This window comes from Lipotes vexillifer, unplaced genomic scaffold (assembly GCF_000442215.2).
Source record: "Lipotes vexillifer unplaced genomic scaffold, Lipotes_vexillifer_v1.1 scaffold121, whole genome shotgun sequence".
NCBI lineage: Eukaryota > Metazoa > Chordata > Mammalia > Artiodactyla > Lipotidae > Lipotes > Lipotes vexillifer.
Window position 1 is genome coordinate 1,041,863 of NW_006773122.1, and position 21,634 is coordinate 1,063,496.

The following is a 21,634-nucleotide window of genomic DNA, read 5'->3' on the forward strand; positions in this document are numbered from 1 at the left end:
TTTCCCTCCCCGTCTCCATGTTCTTGGCTACAAAATGAGAGAGTTTAACAAAAAGATCTTGGCTTTCTAACACTGACATTCTAGGATGTGCCTCCCAATCATTCCCTTTCCATTCCTTCTCTCTTTAAATAAAAAGACATACAGACACATAAATACATTTCCAAGAGGGATCTGTGGTTTTGACCTAGAACCTGCAGCCCAGATTGTTGCCATTAGAGCTGAGGTGTTAACCTGCCCAGGAGTGACTTTCTATCTTCCCATCCCTTCCTGGGAATCCCGAATGAGGGTCTGAGCTCAGGTCAGCCTGGGAAGGCTGGCGCAGCCGGGTCTGGGTCTCGGGGCCGCTCTCCTTCCTCTGCTACCAGGATGTTTCTCTGTGCACGCTTCATCCGTGACATCCGAGCCCAGACTTCCTCTTTTGAACTCTTCAGGGGCACCAGATGTGATCGTGATCTGGGGAGGCCTGTGGAAATCTTCCACTTTGTGAAGGTCAGGGATCAACGGGAGGTCAGCTGCACTTTCTCCATCTCCCTTCCCCCAGCTCTGCTTCTGCTCTGGGACTCAGATCTAAAGTTATCTAGCCACCACGGATTTAAAGTTATCCAGTGACCATGGCATATGGGTGCCTACTGGCTGGAGGGCTCTGCTCCCTGGCCCGGCTGACCTGCCCTCTCCTGCAGTTCAGCGTGTGTTTGTTGTAGCTGCTGAGCAGGGAATGGCGTGGGGATGTTGGGAAATGTGCTGCATCTGGTCTCTTTTCTTTTCTTTTCTTTTCTTTTTCCCTTATTTATTTATTTTTTTGGCTGCATTATGCATGGCATGCGGGATCTGAGTTCCCCGACCAGGGCTCAAACCCGTGCCCCCTGGCAGTGGAAGCGTAGTCTTAACCACTAGACCGCCAGAGAAGTCCCGAGTCTGGTCTTGTGTGACCTTGGACCAGCCACTGCCCTCACTGGGCCTCAGTGACTCCATTTGTACAGTGAGGGGTTGGACCTAACAGTCTCGAAGAGCCCTTTCTTCACCTCTGACGTAATGAGTCTGAAAGTCAGGCAGTTTACCCTTGTGTCTTCCCCACTTCCTTCCCTCCACCACGCTGTGAGCGCAAACCCCCAGGAGGGTCAGCTGAGAGCTTGTTTGGCTCTTTGCCCAACTTAATTGAATGGTTACCGAAGATGAATTAACACAGTGGTTCAGAGCTGTGGAGTCAGACCTTTGCCACTAACTGGCCATGATCATGTTATCTCTCTGAGCCTCGGTTTCCTCGTTTGTAAGACAGGTCCCAGTCCTACCTATGGCACAGCCTTTGTGGACTAAATGAAATGATTCGTAGAAGTTTGGGGCCATCTGGCTCCGAGTCAGCTGCCAGCACTACCTTCCCTGAGCCAGGCCCCATTGTAGAAGCCGGGAGGTGGCTCCCAAGACGTCTCCTTGAGCTTTGTTTTCAAAAAGTCATCAGCTGCGCATCACAGAGGCATCAGAAGACAAATATGGAAGCGCCTTAAAAGTATGCACCGAGGGGGGACTTTGCTGCTCCCATGGTTAAGACTCCGTGCTCCCAATGCAGGGGGCACGGGTTAAACTGAGGGAAAAATAGGCTGGGGATGGAAAGGAAAGAGGGATGGAATCTGAGGCCATGGGAAGACCTCATGAGGCTGAGGGGAATACACAAGTGGAGAAACCAGGAATTTCTAGAATTCCTGGAAAGCAGGAAGGATAGCTCAAACGGAGCACTGGCCGTGTACCGGACACCACACTAATCCCTCAACATGCAGTTTGCACTTAAGTTAACTTGAATTTTCATTTAAGGTATGTTGCATTCTGGGATAGGTCAGCAGTAGGAGGGAGACCCTCAGCATTCTGAGGGGAGGTAGATGAGATTAGAAATGGGAGTTTGCATCCAATTAGAGGACCTTGTAAGTCAGGATTTTATCGCATAACCCAGGGGGAGCCTTTGGAGGTTCTTGGCCGGGGAAGGTAAGCCTCTGTGAATTTAAGGAAAGCCTACGAAGGGAGGGCGGCCAGTTGGGAGGCTACTACAACAGTTGCGCTAAGTCCCAGGTACCTGCAGAGCAAACCCCGCTTTTTTCTTGGAGCTGTGGCAGAGGAGGGAGTAACCACTATTCATTCCCACTATTCAACCACCTCATTCATTCACTCATCCATCCACTCATGCACCTTATGCGTACTGAATGCCTCCTATGTGCCATGCCATGTGCAAGATGCTAAAGACAGAAAAACTTAGACCGTTGTGGTCCTAATCCTTAAAAAATTATGTTCAAGTGTCCCTCCCATCCAGCCGTCTCCAAAACTGTACTAAACGACACTGGAGGTTGTTTCTGTGGCCAAAGTTCAACGGAGAGAAGTGGTGGGGACTAAATTAAAACTAAAAGGAAAGAGAAAGCAGAAGCCCAGACCGCTGCTGTCTCAAAGTGGGAGCACAGGAGGATGGTCGTGATGCTCTAGTGTGGAAGGGACCCTCAGAAATTCTCACCTCCCTCCCAGCCAGAGAGACAACTGTCACTTCACAGAGAGGAAGCAGCAGGCTTAGGGTCACAGCCTTTCAGCGGCAGAAAACTGGAACCGTGCAGTCCTGGCCCCGGTCCAGTGCTTCTGTCAACACCTTGCACGTCCTTCCACTTTCTTCAGTCTTCCCCTCTGAGAGGGCTTCAGCCCAGAGTCGGCTCCCCTCCTGCCCTGAGCCGTGCCTTTTCTCTCGGGGCAAACGCTTCTCGGCAGCTCTGGACTGGTATGGGCCCACCTTGGTCTTTGGGACCAGGAGGAAATGTCTGAAGGAAGTGGCTGGTTGGGAGGAGGTTGCCCTTTTAAGCTGAGCAGAGAGCGACTATTTGGGAATCGCTGCCATCACATTTCCTGCTGTTGGAGAACATTGTGGGAACTGTTGGCTATTTACAGCACCCTGATAACTTGCCGTGCCCGGCTTTGCTGAGAGCCGCGAGTCACCATCACCAGAGTGATCCCACTGGAGTGATTCCCCTCCTCAATAATCCTCTGCCGCTGTGCAGGGGTGAGCACCTCATTCTACTAACGAGGAAACTCAGGGTCCAAGTGGTGACGCAAATTGCCTGAAGACAGCACGTCATGGATTGACTGAGCTGGGAATGGTCATAGAGATCATCCAAACCAACCCTCTTATTTCCCAAGTTTGGAAATCGAGGCCCAGAGAGCAGACTGTGGCCGTGCTGTGAACAAGGGCTAGTCGTGCAACTAGCACCCGGGTCTCCAGATTCCAGCTCTGCTCTCTCGGGTGACACATCCTCCTCTTTCTCCTGATGGCAGAGCTGAGAACAGGAGGGAGAAGCGTCAAGTTGCGCAGTCCAAATTTCAGAACCCAGAGTGGTAAATCACCCCTCTAACGGGCCTCCCCGCTCCCCTCAGACCTCAGGTTTCCCAGGGCAGACTTCCCCACTTCAGAGCTGCAGTTAGGCAATTGGGAAATTCTAGTTCTGTCACTGAGCCTAGTTAGATCTATGGAGGGAGGGAGGCAGGCAGACCAGCCTGGATTTGAATGCCAGCCAACCACTCAGAAGTAGATAAGTTGCTTGGCCTCACTATGCCTTGATGTCCTTATGTGTAAAATGGGAACAACCAAGCTTTCTATCTCACAGGGTTGTTGCGAAGATGAACTAAGGCAATGCATGTCTATCTCTGGGGACACTGTCCAGGACACAGCAAAGACTCAATAAATATCACCTCTTTGTTATTAATAAATAGGCTGGATTCCATTTCAGAGCAGAGAAAGACAGAGAGAAGTCTCTTTCAAGAGCCTCTGATGATGGGCTTCCCCGGTGGCGCAGTGGTTGAGAGTCTGCCTGCCGATGCAGGGCACACGGGTTCGTGCCCCGGTCCGGGAAGATCCCACATGCCACAGAGCGGCTGGGCCCGTGAGCCATGGCCGCTGGTCCTGCACATCCGGAGCCTGTTGCTCCGCAACGGGAGAGGCCACAACAGTGAGAGGCCCGCGTACCGCAAAAAAAAAAACCTCTGATGATTAACTGAGTCCCTACAACTGTTCTCCTTACCTTCAGAGAGCTAAGTCGGGAAAGATTATAAGAAAAATTCAACCAAACACGCAGTAGGAAGGGGTACCAAGTGCAGAGGCCACAGATTAACCACAGAGAGGCCTGAAAAATCTACCTGGAAAGAGGGCATGTGAGAAGCACCTCAAAAGATGGGTAGAGAAGCTCTCAATAGTGAAAGATATTGAAGGAGGGAGAGAGTCGCAGGCAGGGACAACTTGAGTAAAGGTACAGAGGTGGGAATTGGAAGCAGTGGGGTGTGCTCGTGGAGGTCCTGGGCCCCGCACCCAGCGTGAAGACAACGTTTGGGAAGGTCACGGAGAGTCTGGGCTGGACTGTGGCCCTTTCCCTCTGGGCCCTGGCCAGCCCCTGAATGGGGCTGGGGATGGGAGTAGTATGATCAGAGACATCCTTTAGAAAGACATCTCTGGGGCCCTGCGTGGAGGAGGAGACCAGCCCAGCAGCTGGGAGACCATCGGACAGGTTTGCAGTTATTCCCCTGACGTGGAGGGATGAGGACCCGAGCCAGGGTAGGGGGAAGCAGAGACAGAGAAAAGAAAGACACAAGAGGGAACAAGAAACCTGAGCTGACCTGCTGTGGGGAACAAGAGAGGGAGGCCGAAGTGAAGCCAGGTGTCATCACCTGGGAACCCAGAGGCAGCAGGAAGTGCTTTAAAGGCAGGAAGAGGCCAAGGGCCCTGGTGCGGGCCATCCCATCGCCCTCCGCTCAGCTAGGTGAGGACTGAGGAGGCCTTCAACCAGAGCCATCTGGGAACGGGCCCTTCCCCCAGGCCCAGGTGTCTAGCAGTTAACAGATCCTGTGGGATGGTCCCACCCCTTCCTCTAGCCCCACCACCTGCCTTCAGCACAGCCAGCTGTAGCCAGAACCCCCTAGTGGCTACCCCACTGAGATGGCCATGGACCTTGACCTGGAGATAGCCACGGGTGGGGATGGGAGGGCCTGATAGGAGAGCAGGGAGGGCAGGGGATGACACAGAGATCCCAAGCCTGTGCTGGGCCAGGGATCTCCATTTCCACTTTCCCACACATTGGGTATCCACTCAAAGCCCATAAGTACTACTTACCACACACACACACACACACACACACACACACACACACACACACACACACACAATCCCAAATCACCACCAGACACAGCCCCAGGGACACACACTGTATACCCAGAATCAGAAACACACATTCTTGACCATAGAGAGAAAAATGATTAGGCCTCCAAAACACGGTTGGTCACAAATAGAAAGAAAGGCATCGCTGCCCACAGATGCACTGCTGGCCACACAGGAAGGGCCTCACACAAGCACCCAAACTTGCTTTTCACACACACTCGCTAGGGCACGTGTGAGCTCATGCTTTTCTTGGCACACAGCCTTGCTGTGCAGCACACAACTCCAGGAACCTGTGACCTGCCTGTTCCTGTGTATATTCTTCGTTCTGTTCTTCGATAGGAGGAGAAACAGCCAGGCTGTCTGGCGGGCAGACTTTGGGCCTAACTACCCTGCCTTGAGCTCTGGGGAGGCAAGACCAGCTCCCTGGAGGAGTTGGGGGGTCAGCCTTGCAATGGAGCAGAATCCCCAGGAAAGGATTCCTGGAGGAAGTGAGCCTCAAGGTGAGTGAAATGTAAAGATGCAGGAGGGAGAGAGAGATTTACTTCGAAAGCCTCCAGCCTATTCTCCACTTCTCTTGGAGTGTTCTAGAAGAAGCTGGCAGTGAAGGGGTTAACAGCGCCAGCTGTCACCCCCAACCTCCTACCCTTGAACCTGGGAAAACTTGAGGACTTGGATTTGCCCACAGAAAGTCAGGGTCACTACATCCCTGATGCCTTTTCGCTGTTTCCAGAATAAAACTCCCCAGGTGAGTGAGATGGAAACCTAAAACGAAACTGCCAGACTTCTCAGACTTGGGCCCCATTACTGTCACCTTAGTCAGTAGCTGCAGCACCAGACCCATCATCATCATAGCCTCTCCCCTCAGAGTCAGAATGTGCTGTGCTTTCTCATGGGCAAGTGTACCTTCCCCTTACTGGGTCTCAGGCTCCCAACCTTCCTACTTAGGAGGATGTTTCAGGAACAAAATGAGATTAAGCACACAAAGACCCTCGCACAGTGCCTGGTACCTGGGAAGTTCAGGCCCTATTACCTGCCTTCCCAATTCCCTGCCTCTCCCAGGGTCCCCTCTCTCCCCTGCCTCTCTCCCATCCTGGGGTCCAGGTTAATTGGAGTGCAATATTTGTGTAGACATGAGACCTCACCCGGGGAAATTCCCCCTGGTGACCAGGCTTCCTTTCTGAGGTCAGAGGCCGCATCATCAGACACTGCTCCTTCCTCTCCCGCTCCCACCAGTCTCCTGCTGGCTTTCGTCCCTGTCATCTGGCCGGTGTAGATCCAGGCTCACAGATTTAGTCCCATTCTTTGATCCTGGGTGCTATCCAAGAGGGTGTGAGGGTAGAGGGTGGGCTGGGAATCTGGAACAAAAGCAGAAGTGATACGTGCTTGAGGGACAAAGGGCAGCAGGCAGGAGGTGTTCTGGAAGCCTGGATTGTAAAGCTAACTCGACCTTGGGCACATGCCTCCCCCTCCCTGGGCCTTAGGTTCTCCTTCCGTCTGGCCAGGGGGTTGGTCTGGATAATCTCAAAGCTTTGTTCCAGAGCTGATATGCTAAGAAACCACTTCCTTCAGCAGCGCAGTCTTGCAACATTTGTCATGGGATCTTCTTCCTTTGACTCTTGCTACATATACCGCCTGCCCTGTTTCCGTTTCCTTGGAAAGAACAATTTTGCAAAATGCATCCCTGAATTCCATTTTTCAAGTGTTGACAGAATTATATGTACCTCCTCTCTTCGTAGTGACTTGGTTTGAGTTTTAATTTTTCCTTTCACAGCCACCATGTATGATGTCCTGTGACACACAGAAGAGGGCTAGAGCTCTCCAGATGCTAGATCTGTTCTCCTGCTGGTCTCTGACCCTGGTACTGAGAAGCTACCTTCCCTGGTACAAAAAAAGGGAACAGTGAGGTCCTGCGACCACCTGCATCAGAACCAACTGTCAGAAAAGACCTTTGAGAGCAGTGGTCACGACTTTGAATCACCTGGGGAGCTTTTTATTTATGTATTTATTTTCAAATTTAATTATTTTATTTTTATTTATTTTTGGCTGCATTGGGTCTTCGCTGCTGTGCGCGGGCTTTCTCTAGTTGCAGCGAGCGGGCGCTACTCTTCGTTGCAGCACACGGTCTTATTGCGGTGGCTTCTCTTGCTGCAGAGCACGGACTCCAAGCGTGCGGGCTTTAATAGTTGTGGCACGTGGGCTCAGTAGTTGTGGTTTGCGGGCTGTAGAGCGCAGCCTCGGTAGCTGTGGTGCACGGGCATAGTTGCTCCACGGCATGTGGGATCTTCCTGAACCAGGGCTCAAACCCGTGTCCCCTGCATTGGCAAGCGGATTCTTAACCACTGCGCCACCAGGGAAGCCCTGGGGAGCTTTTTAAATACCAATCCCAGGCCACACCCCCCTGAGATTATGCTGTAATTACTCTGGGGTGGGGCCTCGGCATCTGTATTTTCACAAGGCTCCCCAGGTGATTCTGATGTGCTGCCTGGATTGAGAAACACTGATCTAAGGCCCCTACCCAAGACCAAATGGATCAGATGATTCTCACAGACACTAAAGTTGACAAACCCCTCACCTATGATATTCTTTATGAAATCATCCTAATGGGCACACCTCTATGCACACAGCTATTCCCTGGTTATAAATGGGCAAAGAGGACTGACCGTTTTTCACAAATGAGGAAGGTGAGAGACAGAGGAAATTTCTACTGAGGTCACATAGTGAGTCAGCAACAGCAATGGGCCTAGCACTTAGTGGATGCTTGTGGACTCAAAGCATTTTTGCAAAAGTCACAAATTTGATGTTTGGGTGACCCAGAGAACTGCTAGCATACTTGGTACTTCCCGCTAGTTCATGACGGTGAGTTCTTGGCTGCCTGTATCTGAGCAGGTAATTCTCACTTTGGAGTTGGAAAACCCAGCTTAGGGAGCTTGGGCTTCTCAAACTGCTAAGTACTAAGAGCACCCCTGAAAGGTTATTTAAAGTGCCATCTCTAGGGCCCTATCCCCGAGAGAGTCTGATACCTCAGGTCTATGGTGGGATCCAGAAATCTGCCCAGAGTCCTGGTCTAGGTTCAAATAGCACTGGGGGAGCTTTCAACAGAATTGATGAATCAGGAAGCCCACAGAGTCAAATCTACTCATTCGCTAAATAAATATTGATTGACTATTATGAGACAGGGCTCAATGCTATTCCCACAACGTCAGCAACGAGACCAGAGACGTCAGGGTAGGAGAGGAAATTAAGGGTGGGGTGGGCGGCAGGGTGTCTGGATAATTAAGTAGCAAAGGAGTGGGCCTGTGAGAGCTTCCCCCTGTATATTCAAATCTCACCCATCTTTTGAAGTTCAGCAAGGTAAGGTAAGCTCTGGAGACATTAATGACCTGAGTTTGAACTCCAGCGATGCCACTTAGTAGCTGTTGGCTTAAACCACTATAAGCCTCAGTTTCCTCATTTGTAAAACCGCAGTACCAATCTCATAGGGTTCTGATGAGGAATGCATAAAAGAACGCGTTGAAGAGCACTTAGTACCATGCCTGGTACATGTTAATCTTAAGTATCAGATATTACTGTTATTATTTCCTGACCATCTTGGCCTGCTCTGACTTCTCCTCCCTTTGAACTTTTAGACTTCCTTACAGTGTCAGAAGGGAAGGTCGCTTCTTGATCATCTAGTCTGATTCCTTCATGTTATGGAAGGCAAAACTGAGGACCAGAGAGGGGAAGGAACTTGCCCAGGGCCACACAGCAGAGCCAGGACTCAAACTCAAGTCTTCTGATACCCAGCCCAAGGGCCTCTTCTTCCTTGATGTCTAACCCTTGGCCTGAACAGGGAAGGCAATTTCAGGAAATCCATGGCTGGAAGGACAAAGGGGAAGAGAAGGTGGGAGAAGCTGATTGTTCTCAGCATTTGAGCAGGGAAAGCCCAGAGCTAATCTTCCCACTGGGTGCGCAAACCAAGTGTTCTAACTGGAGATTGCAGCTCATGTGGGTCCAGCTACTTGAGCCTCCTTAGCCCTTTAAAGTCCCTCCACCATTTAGGACTCCAGGAGCAGGAACCAGTCTAAGCTGAGTTTTGTGAATTCACAGAGGATCTATGATGATTGTGGCCTCTGGAGAAAAACTACTGTGTATAGGGGAAATATCACAATCCCGGAACATCAGGGCTGAACTACACATTATACTAATGAGGAATCTGAAACTCCGTTTCCTCTAGGGAGGGACATTCCTCAATTTCACAGAAGGCTCTGGCTGACTCCGGGGGCTTCACGAACGGAGCCAGGAGCAAGATCTCTCTCCCTGATGCTGAGTCCTGCCATCATCCCAGATGCCAGTTTCTGAGCTGTTGGGGACATGAGTAAGGGAGGCCTTGCAATTTGGTATCAGAGGACAGAGATGGGAGCATCTGACAACGTGGGTGTGAGAAAGTATAATTTTACTCCCCGCAGAGAAAAGAATTTACACGCAGGGAAGCGTATCACCCTTTGCGCCTGGTCTAGCTCAGGGACTGGTGTCATTAGTCCTGTAGGACTTTCTGCCCGGTCTGGTATGGTAGCTGCTTGCCACATGTGGCTATTGAAACATTTAAAAAGCAGCCCGTGCAACCGGCGTACTGAGTGTGGTGTGGGAAAGAGCACTGGACTAGGAGTCAGGAAGTCCCTCGATTAACTCACTTGGAAAGTCACTTCCCCCGTCTGTTCTTTACTTCCACATCTGTAAAGTGAGACTGTTGGGCCAGGAGGTGTCTCTAGCATTCCCCGGGCAATCCCGACCTGAAGGGCACAGAAGCAGTCGAGGATCAGAGTCAGTGGGCTCTCCCACTCCGTCACCCCCTGTCCCCCTACCTCCCAATGCCCTGCCCAGGACTGATGTGGCCTCTTGATATCTGACCCTGGGTATTTCTCCAGACCCACCTCTGTTACTTCCCCTTTGCTTGCTTCAAACTCCATGGTCCACTCAGAGTGAACAATTTTCAGTTCCCTGAATGTACTCTCTCTTCTCTTTGCATATTCTATTCCCTTTGCTGAGAACACCCTTCCTTATGCTCTTGCTTGGCTACTTTCGGGTCTCAGCCAAAGTGTCCCTTCCTTTAGGAAGACTTCCCAGATCCCAAATCCTGATCAGACGCTCCCTTGTCCTGGCTCCTATAGCTCCTTGTATTCCTCCTGTCAAAATACAACTCTACCACACTTGACTGTAGTTACCTATTGATTTGCCTGCAGCCCCCAGAGCAAAGCTATCCAATAGAACTTTCTGTAGTGATGGAAATATTCTATACATGTGCAGTCTAAGGTGGTAGGCACACATGGCTCTTGAGCACTTGCGATGTGGCTAGTGCTACTGGGGAACTGAATTATTAATTTTATTAATTTCAATGAATTTATATTTAAATAGCCATGTACTGCTAATGGCTACTGTACTGGACAGCGCAGCCCAGAGCCTGTGAGCTCTGAGTGGGCAGAAAGTGGGTGTGACTTGTCCATTCCTAGGTCTTCAGTGGTCTATAATGTTGTGCAAGAATGATGAAACTCCAGAACCGGGAATGATGGAGAAAGGCCAGCTCATCCAGATGGTCCCCATCCATCTCCTCCTTAGGCATCTTTTCAGCAGATGATGAACTGAGACCTTACGTTTGTAAAGTAGTCAACAGTTTACAAAGAATGTCTGTAAACCATCATTTTATTTTAATTACCATCGCAGGAGGCGGGCAAAGCAGGACTCATTATCCCCATTTTACAGCAGGAGATCACTGAGGCTCAGGCTGGGGAAGTGAGCCTCAGGAGTTAGTGCAGAGCTGGGCTGCTCATTGGTGGGTAGGTCTCTAAGGCCCCACTCAACATCCCAATGAGATCCGGCACAGAGGGAAGGAGTGGGCTTTTTCCTTCCCTGTGGAGAAGAAACTAAGTGGAAACAGATGGGAGAGGAACGGGGAGGGAGGCTGGGCAAGAGGATGTGCGCTGGGCGGCTGGTGATTTCGGCCAGGACCCTGGGCGCTGGAATCCCCCCACCTTAGGCAAAGGAAGAGATCGAGGTCCTCGGGGAGAACCGACACTGGGGCAGGGTGGGCAGGCCAGGTTGCCTCTGCCCCTGGGCCAGTTCCCAGTCCAGCCACAGAATCATCAGGCTTCCGGCTGGGCTCTTACCCAGAGCCCCCTCCCTGCCCTGGAATTCACAGCAAGCGACAGCCCGTCTGGGAAGTGACAGGTGGGGAACTGACAAAGAAAGGCCCTGTGCTGTGCCAGGGGGCGGGATGGGCCTCAGTCGAGTCTGCGGGGCTGCCTGCGTCTCCGTCTGGGGAATTCCCCTCCTGCCTAAAAGTCAGCCTGGCCCAGCTCTCCTTCCTGCAGAAGCGCAGTGAGCTGAGGAGCCTTCTCGGGTGGCAGCCCCGCTGCACAGACCCCGTCCCCCCCTGCCCTTCCCCAGGTGAGTGACCCGGCCCGGGGGGCCGTGAGCCAGGACAGGGCAAGGGCTCACCGCACAAGACTGCCGGGGCCACCAGACCCTCCTGGCTGAGCCACGAGCCACCTGGCCCCCCTCCGCTTTCCTGCCAGCTGGGATCTGTGGCTGCCCCGGCCCAGCTCCCTCACCCGCTCAGGGCTTGGCCTCTGGGCCTCTACCTGCTAGCCTGGCCTGGTTCTCCTCCTGCGTCTCTCCCTGCATTTCTTATTTCCTCTTCCTGCCCTCCTCTTCTTGCTCTGCCTTCTCAGCCAGTCTTTTTCTCTCCAGTCGCTGCCAGTTTTTCCAAAGGGAAGGAAAGGAAAGAAGGGGGAAAGGGCTTATAGGTAGGTTTGCAAGTGTGAAGGCAGGTGTGTGTGTGTGCATGTGTGAGAACGTGTGTCTACATTTGTGAGCGTGTGTCACGTCTCCTGAGGTTCCTGTGTGTACGACTGTGTGAGCAAAAGCGTGTGAGCATTGTCTATGTGTTTGTGTGTGAGTGTGTCCGTGGGTGTCTGTGTCTGGGTCATTACATGATTATACGTCTGTGAGTTTTTGAGGGTGAGTGTGTGGGCATGTGTTGGGCACTTCAGTGGTCTAAAGCTAGACAGGAAGAGACCAGGTGGGAGTCTGGCCCTGCCTCCCTTGGGAACATGGTGGAAGGCTGGGGCCCTCCTTAACACGGGGGAGAAAGGACGTCTGGAGGGCTCTCCCGCCTGCTCTCATCCAGGGTCAGCTGGGCCTTTCTGTGGTTGAGCCTTTAACACAGAGAGAGCCCGAGGCACTAGGAGCGGGTGGTGGGCTGGCAGACAGTGGTGATGCAGCCCCCTCTTTGATAACAGTCAGTCCAGATTTTCCAAAGCTGGTCAGAGGCCCAGCCCAGGGAAGTCCCTGGCTAGGAGGGGCAAGGAGTGGAGGCCAAGTCGCTGTCACAGTGGCTTCTGGGCTGGAGAAGAATGGAGGGAGAAGTGGGAGGGGCCCTAGAAGAGGGTGCATGGGAGAGGACTTAGGGTGAGGCTGAACAGCACTGTCAGGGCTTCCCAGGATTAGGAAATGCTCTGGTTCCCATGGGTCTGCCTCCTTCAGGGGCTGGGCTGAGCCTGGCTGACCTCTTCCCACTTCCAGGAGGATGACGAGGGGCAAGCTTGGATCCAAACCCAGGTCCGCTTGGCATTCTGAGCTGGAGACAGGGAGGCCAGAGGGAGAGGGGCTGGCCTGGGGCTCCTAGGACCTGTGGGAGGGGCCTGGCTAGGCCACGTCTGCTACAGGCGGGAATTTCCCCCACTGTCACTTTGCCCTTTCCTCTCCTCTAGCGGTGCCCTAGAGAGCCAAGAGGCAAGCCCAGGGACGCAGCGGAAACAGTTGGGATGAAAAAAGAGGAAAACAGGAAAGACCCTGGAGAAAAAGGAGAAATGTCTTCTAGGCCTGGTGTTTCTAAGAACACTTTGTGAAGTCTAGGACAAGTTCCTCCACAGCTCTGGGCCCTGGGGTCCTCACTGGAAAGAGTAGGTGAATGATCCCTGCCCACCCTACAGGGCTGATCATAAGTATCATTGTTGCCTCTCACTGATGCCAGGTTCTGTGATGTTTCATTCTTTCTACCCTGTGGACTGGGCACCGTTTTAACCTTCTTGTTATTGATGAGGAAACGGGAGGAGAGCCATCGTGAGGTGTTAAGTGGCAGGACTGTGATCCAAGCCAGGGTCTATCAGACTCCAGAGTCCGCCTCCTAACCCTTGCATGACATGCCTCTTGGAAGTGGGGCAAACTGTTAATATGAAACGGTTTAATTCACCTTAAAGTGCTGAATGAATGTGAAAAGTTATGGATTTCTTTTTTTTTCAAATGAATTTATTTTTATTTATATTTTTGGCTAGTTGCGGCAAGTGGGGCTGCTCCTCGTTGCAGTGTGCGGGCTTCTCACTGCGGTGGCTCCTCTTGTTGCAGAGCATGGGCTCTAGGCGTGCAGGCTTCAGTAGTTGTGGCACACAGGCTTAGTTGCTCCACGGCATGTGGGATCTTCCTGGACCGGGGCCTGAACCCATATCCCCTGCATTGGCAGGCAGATTCTTAACCTCTGCGCCACCAGGGAAGCCCCGAAGTTATGGATTTCTTAGCGCCGTTGTATCCATCCTCTCATGCAGTTATTTGGGATGTAGATAGAACTAAATGCTTTCTGGGGCTTAGGGTGGGAAGCAGAGACCATAGACTCTGCTCCTTTATTTACTCTTTACCCCCAAGTACAATTACCTAATACAATTTCAGCCAACACCATGTGCTTGACATGCATTTCTCATTTATCACTGAAACCTCCCTCTCATATACACACACACACCCAACACCAAAAAGCACCTAGAATCCATCGTAGGATTTTCCATTCCTGAGATTGCCCCCGGCTATGCAGATGTGGGACTGGATCTAAGGAAGGGACCCAGACCGAGGACTGCTCCTTTCTTAGTTCATTAGCTGCTCATCACCCCTAGCGAAGGCCCAGACTCACTAATTCACCTATCAGAGTGAGGCACATGTTCGTTTGTCTGAGAAGCTCTGTTTCCCATGACTGAGATGTGTGGAAATAGCATTGCTCTGGGAGCAGGAGACTTAAGTACTATCCCAAACTTGCTGTAAGACTTGTGACAAGTCCCTGGCCCTCCCTGGCTCTCAGTGGCTTCATCCCTGTAAGAAAAAGGCTGGGTTTGATCCTTTCTAAGGACTCTTTAAGGACTGGCATTTTGAGTTCTGTGCCTTGCTAGCTGGCAAGACTCCATAGTATAATGCTCAAGAGCGTGAAGAGATTAAGAACCGGGATCTTCATGTTCCAGGGATCTGTTGCTGCTGAAGACCTTGCGGAAGTCACCTAACACCTCGGAGCCCCAGTTTCATCTGTGAAGTGGGGGTGTTAATGGTTCTGACCTCAGAGGCTGGTTGGGAGATATGTGAAAGTGCAGACTAGCACACAGCAAATACACCATAAATATTACCTTCTAATGTTTTTAATATGCAGCTTTCACTCCTTTTTAGGCCCTTGATTTAGAGCTAAATCACTTATAGGTTGAGGGTTTTTTGGTATGTTTTTCATATCCCTCAAATGTGGATTTAGGTGTGAAACTTTGGGGCAGCCTTGGTGGAGGTGGTGGAAGGGGGCGGGGGAGTGGTAGAAAAGAGATTGGGAAACCACCTGCCTTAAAACAAAACGAAACAACGAAACAACGCACAGGCCTTTTGATTCTCGTGCCAGGTGGGGCTTTGCACGGCTGCTTGTCCTCACTCTGGAAGAGCAAGAGGTTCCCAGCTGACTAAGTCACTCAGTTCTCAGTGTCAGGCCCAGCTTCCCAGCTTGGAAATTTCCTTCCAGGGCTGGGGGGAGATGGGGGTGCCAGGCTAGGGGGCCCGTCTCCTACCCTGCCTAGCCCCCAGAGTCTAGGGTCCCAGAGAGTTTGTGGATGGTGGGATGGAGCCTGGGGAGGTTGCATTCCTGGGTTTAACAGTGAAGTTCTACTCAATGCATGCAATCCACATCTACAAACCACTATCTTTTCTTGAATGCCTACTGTGTGCCAAGCTTGGGGCTTTACTTGCATTATCTCATTTATCCTCATGATCACCTAAGGGGTAGGTAATCATTATCTCCATTTTTTAGAGAGGAACAGAGACTTACAGAGGCCACCCAGGAAGGCAGTGGTTGAGTGGTTAGAACCCCATTAGTTAGGTCCATGGCCTACGTTCATCATGAGTGTTGAGTTTCTGTAAGAAAGTAAGAAAAATCAGGACACTGTAAAGACAACATGATGCAGTGGAAAGAGCACATATGACCGGGAGCCAAGGACCTGGGTTCCAACCCTGGTTTCATCACTCCATGTGCGTGGCCTTAAGTAAGTTCTTTACTACTCTGAGGACTCAGTTTACCATCTGCCAAATAGGGGATTGTGATCAACGGTCCCATGGCCCCTAACATGGAATGTTTAGAACTCAGACTGAAATGGATGGAAGTGGTGGATGTGGTCATGACTTCGAAGAGATGCATCTTCTCACATATTGCAGTTGTTAAGAAAAATTATCCAGAAGGAGGGAATCATGCAAAAAGATGACTGTGTGACCTTTTTGTGCCATACTAGAGCATTGTCCAACAAGCCCACCTCTAGGAATCACCCGGCACTTTGGGGAATGAAACCATTTGCATAATTCTCTAAGGTCAGACATTTACAAAAACAGCTGAAATAGTTTGGAAACAAAATGCAAACAGTTGGAGACTCTTCACTTTTTAAAGTAAATTTCAGTGTTCATGAGAAGGACTTTGGTTGGGATTAGGAAGAGTGCATTCCAGGAAAAACAAACTGGGAATTACAGACAAGAGCAGGAAGAAAAGCGGACAGGGCGGGGGTGCGGCCCAGCGCACAAATGGGTGAGGTGATGCCTGAGAGCTGCAGTATCAACCAGTCCAAGATCGTAATCTCCTGGTGATTGGTCACACTCAGTGGTGCTTTGTTTGGTGTTTGCATCCCTCTCTTCAAAATATGTGTACTTATTTTCATAATTAAAATGAACTAGAATTAATATCATTTTGAGACTTTGATAACCCCTTTGAAGTAACTAAAAGCATCCCAGGATGTCACAAAGCCTGAGAGTTCTTGGATTAGGCATATAGTTGCGTAGGTTGTGTGTGTGTGTGTGTTTTCACACAGAGTCACAGTTAATTTACAGAGCTCTCCTGTAAAATGAGGGCCTGTATGAAATAGTTCCCCAAATCCTTTCTGACGATGAGGGCCTGTCAATGACTAAGTTTTCAATAGTTCCGGTGAAATGAATCTTTCGGAATAAGTTTTTCATAAAGCTATATTAACCCAATTTGAAGAGCTGTCCTATATTCCAAGGTTAGGACTTGCCACTTTCTGAAATTAAAATTTACCCTCTTTTAAATAAAATGGTGGGCTTAAAAAAACAAGTGTTCCCAAGCGTAAACCAAGTTACGGCTCCTTCCTGGTCTGGGAAATCTCACAACCTGTTTGCATGATCTGGCCCACATATAGGTAGTGTAGAAAGTGGGCTACGGATTTGCTCACTTGGGTTTCAATCTCGGTTCAGCCACTTACTGAGGTCATCTAACCTCCACGCGCCTTGTACATTAATTTATGGTAAAAAAAAGGGGGGGGGGATAAAAACCATCTCACTAGGGTGGCTGACCGAATTAAATAAATAAAGCATGCAAAGTGCTTACCAAGTTTGGAGCAGTAAGTACGCAAAAAATGTCAGCTGTGACAATGAGATTCTTTAAGGGTACTTTCACCTCAGAATTTCTGTGAGCTCTGTAAGAAGTCCGGGGGAGCCCTGGACCGAACTCTAGGACCCCGAACTCTAGCTCTGGCTCAGCTACAAATGCTTACATGCCGTTTGGCAAGTCCCCCCCGCCCGCTCTCCGGCCTCTGTGCCCCTAGGCGCTAGGAAAGGGTGGGTGGTCTCTTAGGCTCGACTGTACTCTGAAATTCCGGCTTTCAGGGTGGCCCCAGCCTCATTCCGGCGCCCGGAGTTTCCGCAGCAGGGAGGGCCGCGAGGGACTGCCCGGACCTGCGGAGGTTGCAGCCCGAGGCAAAGGCTACCCAGAAACCGGCCTGCTCCGGCGGCGGCTGTTTACCTCTCTGCGTCCCACCCCGGTGGCTGCGGACCCGCCCAGATGGCGCAGCGTGATTGGGCGATCGGCCTGTCAGTCACTGGGGACTTTCCCAGGGGGTGGGGCGGCCCGGCCCCCAGTACTTCCTAGTCCCCGGCCCCGTCCCCTTGCCCCGACCCGGGGTCCTGTGCAGTGCTGCGGGGCCAGAGAGTGGCCCAGGCCTCTACCGCGTCTCTGGACTCGGGCTGGACGCGGAGAGCGGGGTGCTGTCTCCCCGGGTCCCCACCCTCAGGTAAGCCGGCCGGGCGGAGCGGGGATGGAAAGGAAGGGAGTCTGGGACTGGGCCGGTCCCAGCCTCGGTAGTCCACCGGGCGTGGCAGGGGGGAGGTCAAGCCCGGACTGGTGGCCTGGGTTTCTTATCTCCTGGGCTCCGGCGCCCGAGGTCCCTGGGCGCAGGGCACCTCCAGGGACGGCCGGGTCCGGCCGAGTGGGGAATCCCTGACCTGCGCGGAGGGTGGTGGGCGCGCGTGCGCACTGAGTGGGCAAGCGTGTCTGGGAACTGCAGGCGGGCTGTGTGCTGGGTGTGCGGACCCGCGGGTTGGAGGGTGTGTGTGCGGGCGTGGGTCTGTTCATAGTGTGGGAGACGAGTTTTGGAAGCCGTGTGCACACGTAATGAAGAGGAAAATAACTCTTATTGGGCGCTTTCCAAGTGCTGAACTAAGCTCTTTACATGTATTAAACTCGTTTAATTGCCACTTCCATCCTCAAAACGAGTATGATTATTACCATCCGCATTTTACCGGTTAGGAAACCGAGGCACTTGGAGATTGGGGTCATACAGTTAGAGAGTGCAAATTCAGGATTTGAACGCTGGCGTTTGACTCCAGACTCTGTGCTATACTGTTTCTGTTGAACATATTTTGCCCACTGTCGGAGACAACATTTGGGTGCATTTGCAGGGTAGCTGTAGTGAATTTTGGGGAGCGATTTGGGGTGTGGAGTTTCTACATATGCCTGAGTTTTCCGCTGTAGAACATTTGTCTGCAAGAGTGTGTGATTGTGTGTACATGAAAGTGATTGTATTATATATTCATTAATTGTATGGGAATTTTGTGCAGCTGAGTGAGACTTCGTGCTTTGGTTGGATGGGGGGACTTTTGTGGATGATGCAGAAGAATCAGCAACGTTTATCCCCACCCCCTTGCAGAATGACAGTGCAGAGAAATCTGTGGATTCCTAATGCATCATTTTTATTTCACAGTATTGTCAAAATAGAATTTAATCAGCTCTTACTCATTTTCCAAACAATGTGGTAGGGTAGAGGGGAATTCGGCACCTGATGAGAGGACTCTCAATTTTTTTTTTTCATTCCTGACAATGGATATTGCATTAGGAGGCTGGAATGTTTATTAGCACAAACTCATAGCAATCCTATGATGTATTAATATCACTGTTTTACAGCAGAGAGAACTGAGGCAGTGAAAAACCAATAATGGTAATAATAACAGCTTACATTTATCAGCACATACTGTGTGCCAGGCACAGTGCTTTATGTTTAGTGTCTCATTTACTCTTTTCAGCAACCCTAGGAGAGAGTCACTAGTAGTAGCCACAATTTTGAGGTGAGGAAACTGAACCCCCAAAAGGTTAAGACTTGCCCAAGACTAGTAAGCCTTGAACCCTGGGCCCTGTTTCCTTTCCACTATCCTGGCTGTGCCCTGGGAAAATAATGTGATCAGGGCCTGGCACTTCACTGAAGCACTTGATCATGTTCCTCTGGAGGCTGCAGCCGTGAGTGTCCTGTGTTCTACATACTTATGTGACTCTGTTTTCTCCCACCCATGTGTGTCCACGGGTATGGCATGGCACTCATGCTGAGGGTTGCTGCCTGCCCCTATTCCCACACCAGGGCCTTTGGGGCCCCAGGAAGCCGTGGGGTCTGACTCATACCCTAAACCCCAGTGTTGCCTGTGACTTGGGCCCCGGATGTTCTGGGTTGGGTTGGCCGACCTGATTTGAACACCTCAGAATTGTAGGAGGTCGGCTGTCTGCCTCCCTCTCTGGGTGCTACTGGGTACTGTTTTATTCTTGCACTCACTGTGATTTAACCACAGCAGCCTGCTATTTTTCCCCTCGGACGGCCCAAGCTTATTCTTGCCTTCAGGCCTTTGTATGTACTGTTCCTTCTGCCTCGAACACCTTTCCCCAGCTCTTTTCATGGCTGGTTCTTCCTTATCTGTCAAGTCTCAGCTCAAATGTCACCTCCTCAGAGGGGCCTTCCCTGACCTTTCTATGCAAAGTAACCCCTTTTTCACTTTCTGTCATATTACTATTATATATATATTTTAATACATTCATCATGCTCTGAAATGATCTTGCTTATTTGCAATTGAGAAAGTATGTGTGTAGACACTGTATGTGTCAGGCATACAGTAATTTTTACTGTTTGCTTGTTTGTTGTCTTCCTCTTTTCCTAGAATAGAAGGGTGAGAGCAGGGACCTCTTTAGTCTTCACGTGTGCGTTCCTGATACTAGATAAAGAGTGTCTGGGGTAAGGCTTTGCTGGGTTTGTTCAGCAGATGAGTAGAATAGAAGAAACTAGAATAATGGTGCATTTCACAGATGAGAAAACTGAGTCCTAGAGATGGGAAGGCACTTGTCCCAGAGAGGTAGTGGCAGAGTCAGGGTGAGAGCCAGAACTTGCTTCCCAAGGCATTTTTCTTTTCTTCTGATAGTCAGCAAACATTTCCTGACAGCCCTCCGGCCTGGTGCTGTGTGGAGTGGCGTGGTACTCAGGTGAATAAGGTACTGGCTCTGCCCTCCAGGAACTCGTTGTGGACTGGGCAGAAATGTGCCATGAGCGCTAGCTGGAAGGCGTAGTGTGCCAGCAAGTGCCCGGCAGTAAGTCTGACTGGGGTGTGGAGCAATTTGGGGGTGCCATATGGTCAGGGGGCTTCTGGAAGGAGGCGACTTCAAGGCCGGGCCCAGGCAAGATGATGAGGTGCAGAGTGGGGCCTGAGCCCCCTCTGCAACTTAGGGTAAGAGGATTTGGGCTAAGGCTCTGCTGCACTGGGGGAGCTGACCAGCTGGGCTAGGAAAAACCCAATGGTCTTGACTACCAGGCAGAGAAGTGTCAGTTTTTCCCCCGTCAGCAGCACTGGGAAGTGATCAGAGCATTGGCAAGCCCAAGCGTGCATCAGAGTCCCCTGGGTGGCTTGTTAAACAGATTGCAGGGCTGCGCCCCCAAGGGTGTCTGATCCAGCTGGTGGCAGTGATGCTGACGCTGCCGGTCCAGCTGCTCTCTGAGAACGCGTGGTGTAGCGTGCCTGATTTAGAGCTCAGTACACCTGGGTGCGTGCTGTGTCTGCTTCCTCTTCTATAAGTTTATGTGACATAAGTGCTACTTCCAGAGTGCTGTGAATTAATGAGACAGTGTGTGTCAGCACAGGGCTGGCATGGGGTAAGTGATCAATCTCTACTGGCTGCCGAACATCATTAAATCTTATTAATGATGCTGATCATGGGGCTGTTGAAGGGATTTCAGTAGGAGATGATGCAGATGGTCCGATTTTTCATGCTTCGGGATAACTTGCCTTTAATCCTCTGCCGCCTCTGGACCATGCTGTGTCCTCTCTGGATGGGTCATCCTTTGTTTTGTCTCAGACGTCTTTCCATCCCTGTTTGGAATAGTGGCAGTAGACATGTGGGAGGGCCGCAGAGGACATCTGGCCCGAATTTCCTCAACAGCACCCAGCAGGTGATCAGCCAGCCTCCGCTTGACCACCCCCAGTGCAGCGTCAGGAGTGAACTGCCTTGTAGGCGGCCCCCTCCAGTGTTGTTACAGGTGGTTCCCTGTTGTGGGCCCACCTCCTTTCTCGTCCCTCTTTTTTCCCTCACTGCTCACCTGACCACATGGAGGGAGGGGTGCAGGACGAGAGAGAGGGAGGGCAGTAGGAGGTGTGGTGAAAAGAGCGCGCAGCTGGCCACCAGAAGACTGGGTTTGCTTCCCCTCTGTGTCACTGCCGTCCCTGCAGCCTTGGGCAGGTCCTCCTCCCTTTGCTGGCTTTGGTGACCCAGCTGCAAAATGAAGGGATTGCAGTGGCAGGCATCTTAGGGCATTACTTCCAGAAAACTGTAGCCCAGTGACTGGGCCGCCCTCTATGACTCCGGTAGTTGCCGAGTTCTTCCCACAGGGCCAGGCCTTTCTGTGCCCACCCTCCCGGCTTCTTGCTGCTGCCCACCCCCCACCTGCCCCTCCTCTTCCTGTTCCTCTTTGGAGAGTGTCTGGAGCCCCCTGGAGAGTGGCCAGAAGGAAGGCACAGGGAAGCAGGGAGAAGCGCCCCTCGTTCTGTGGGGAGCAAGGCTCCCTGGCCCGCAGAGACAGACCTGGGTGGCCGCTTGCGTGAGGAAGTCCTTGTTTTTCCCCGTGA

At 51.4% G+C, this 21,634-nt stretch overlaps 1 protein-coding gene across 1 annotated transcript in view; it reads left to right on the top strand.

The window, feature by feature from the left end:
* The first annotated feature begins 17,451 nt into the window (after window positions 1–17,451).
* TNIP1 (TNFAIP3 interacting protein 1) overlaps window positions 17,452–21,634 on the top strand; it is a 47,301-nt gene continuing 43,118 nt past the window's right edge. Inside the window, exon 1 of the mRNA XM_007448033.1 lies at window positions 17,452–17,496. The gene's annotated coding sequence lies outside the window, so the exon portion shown is untranslated. The remainder of the gene's footprint in view (window positions 17,497–21,634) is intronic.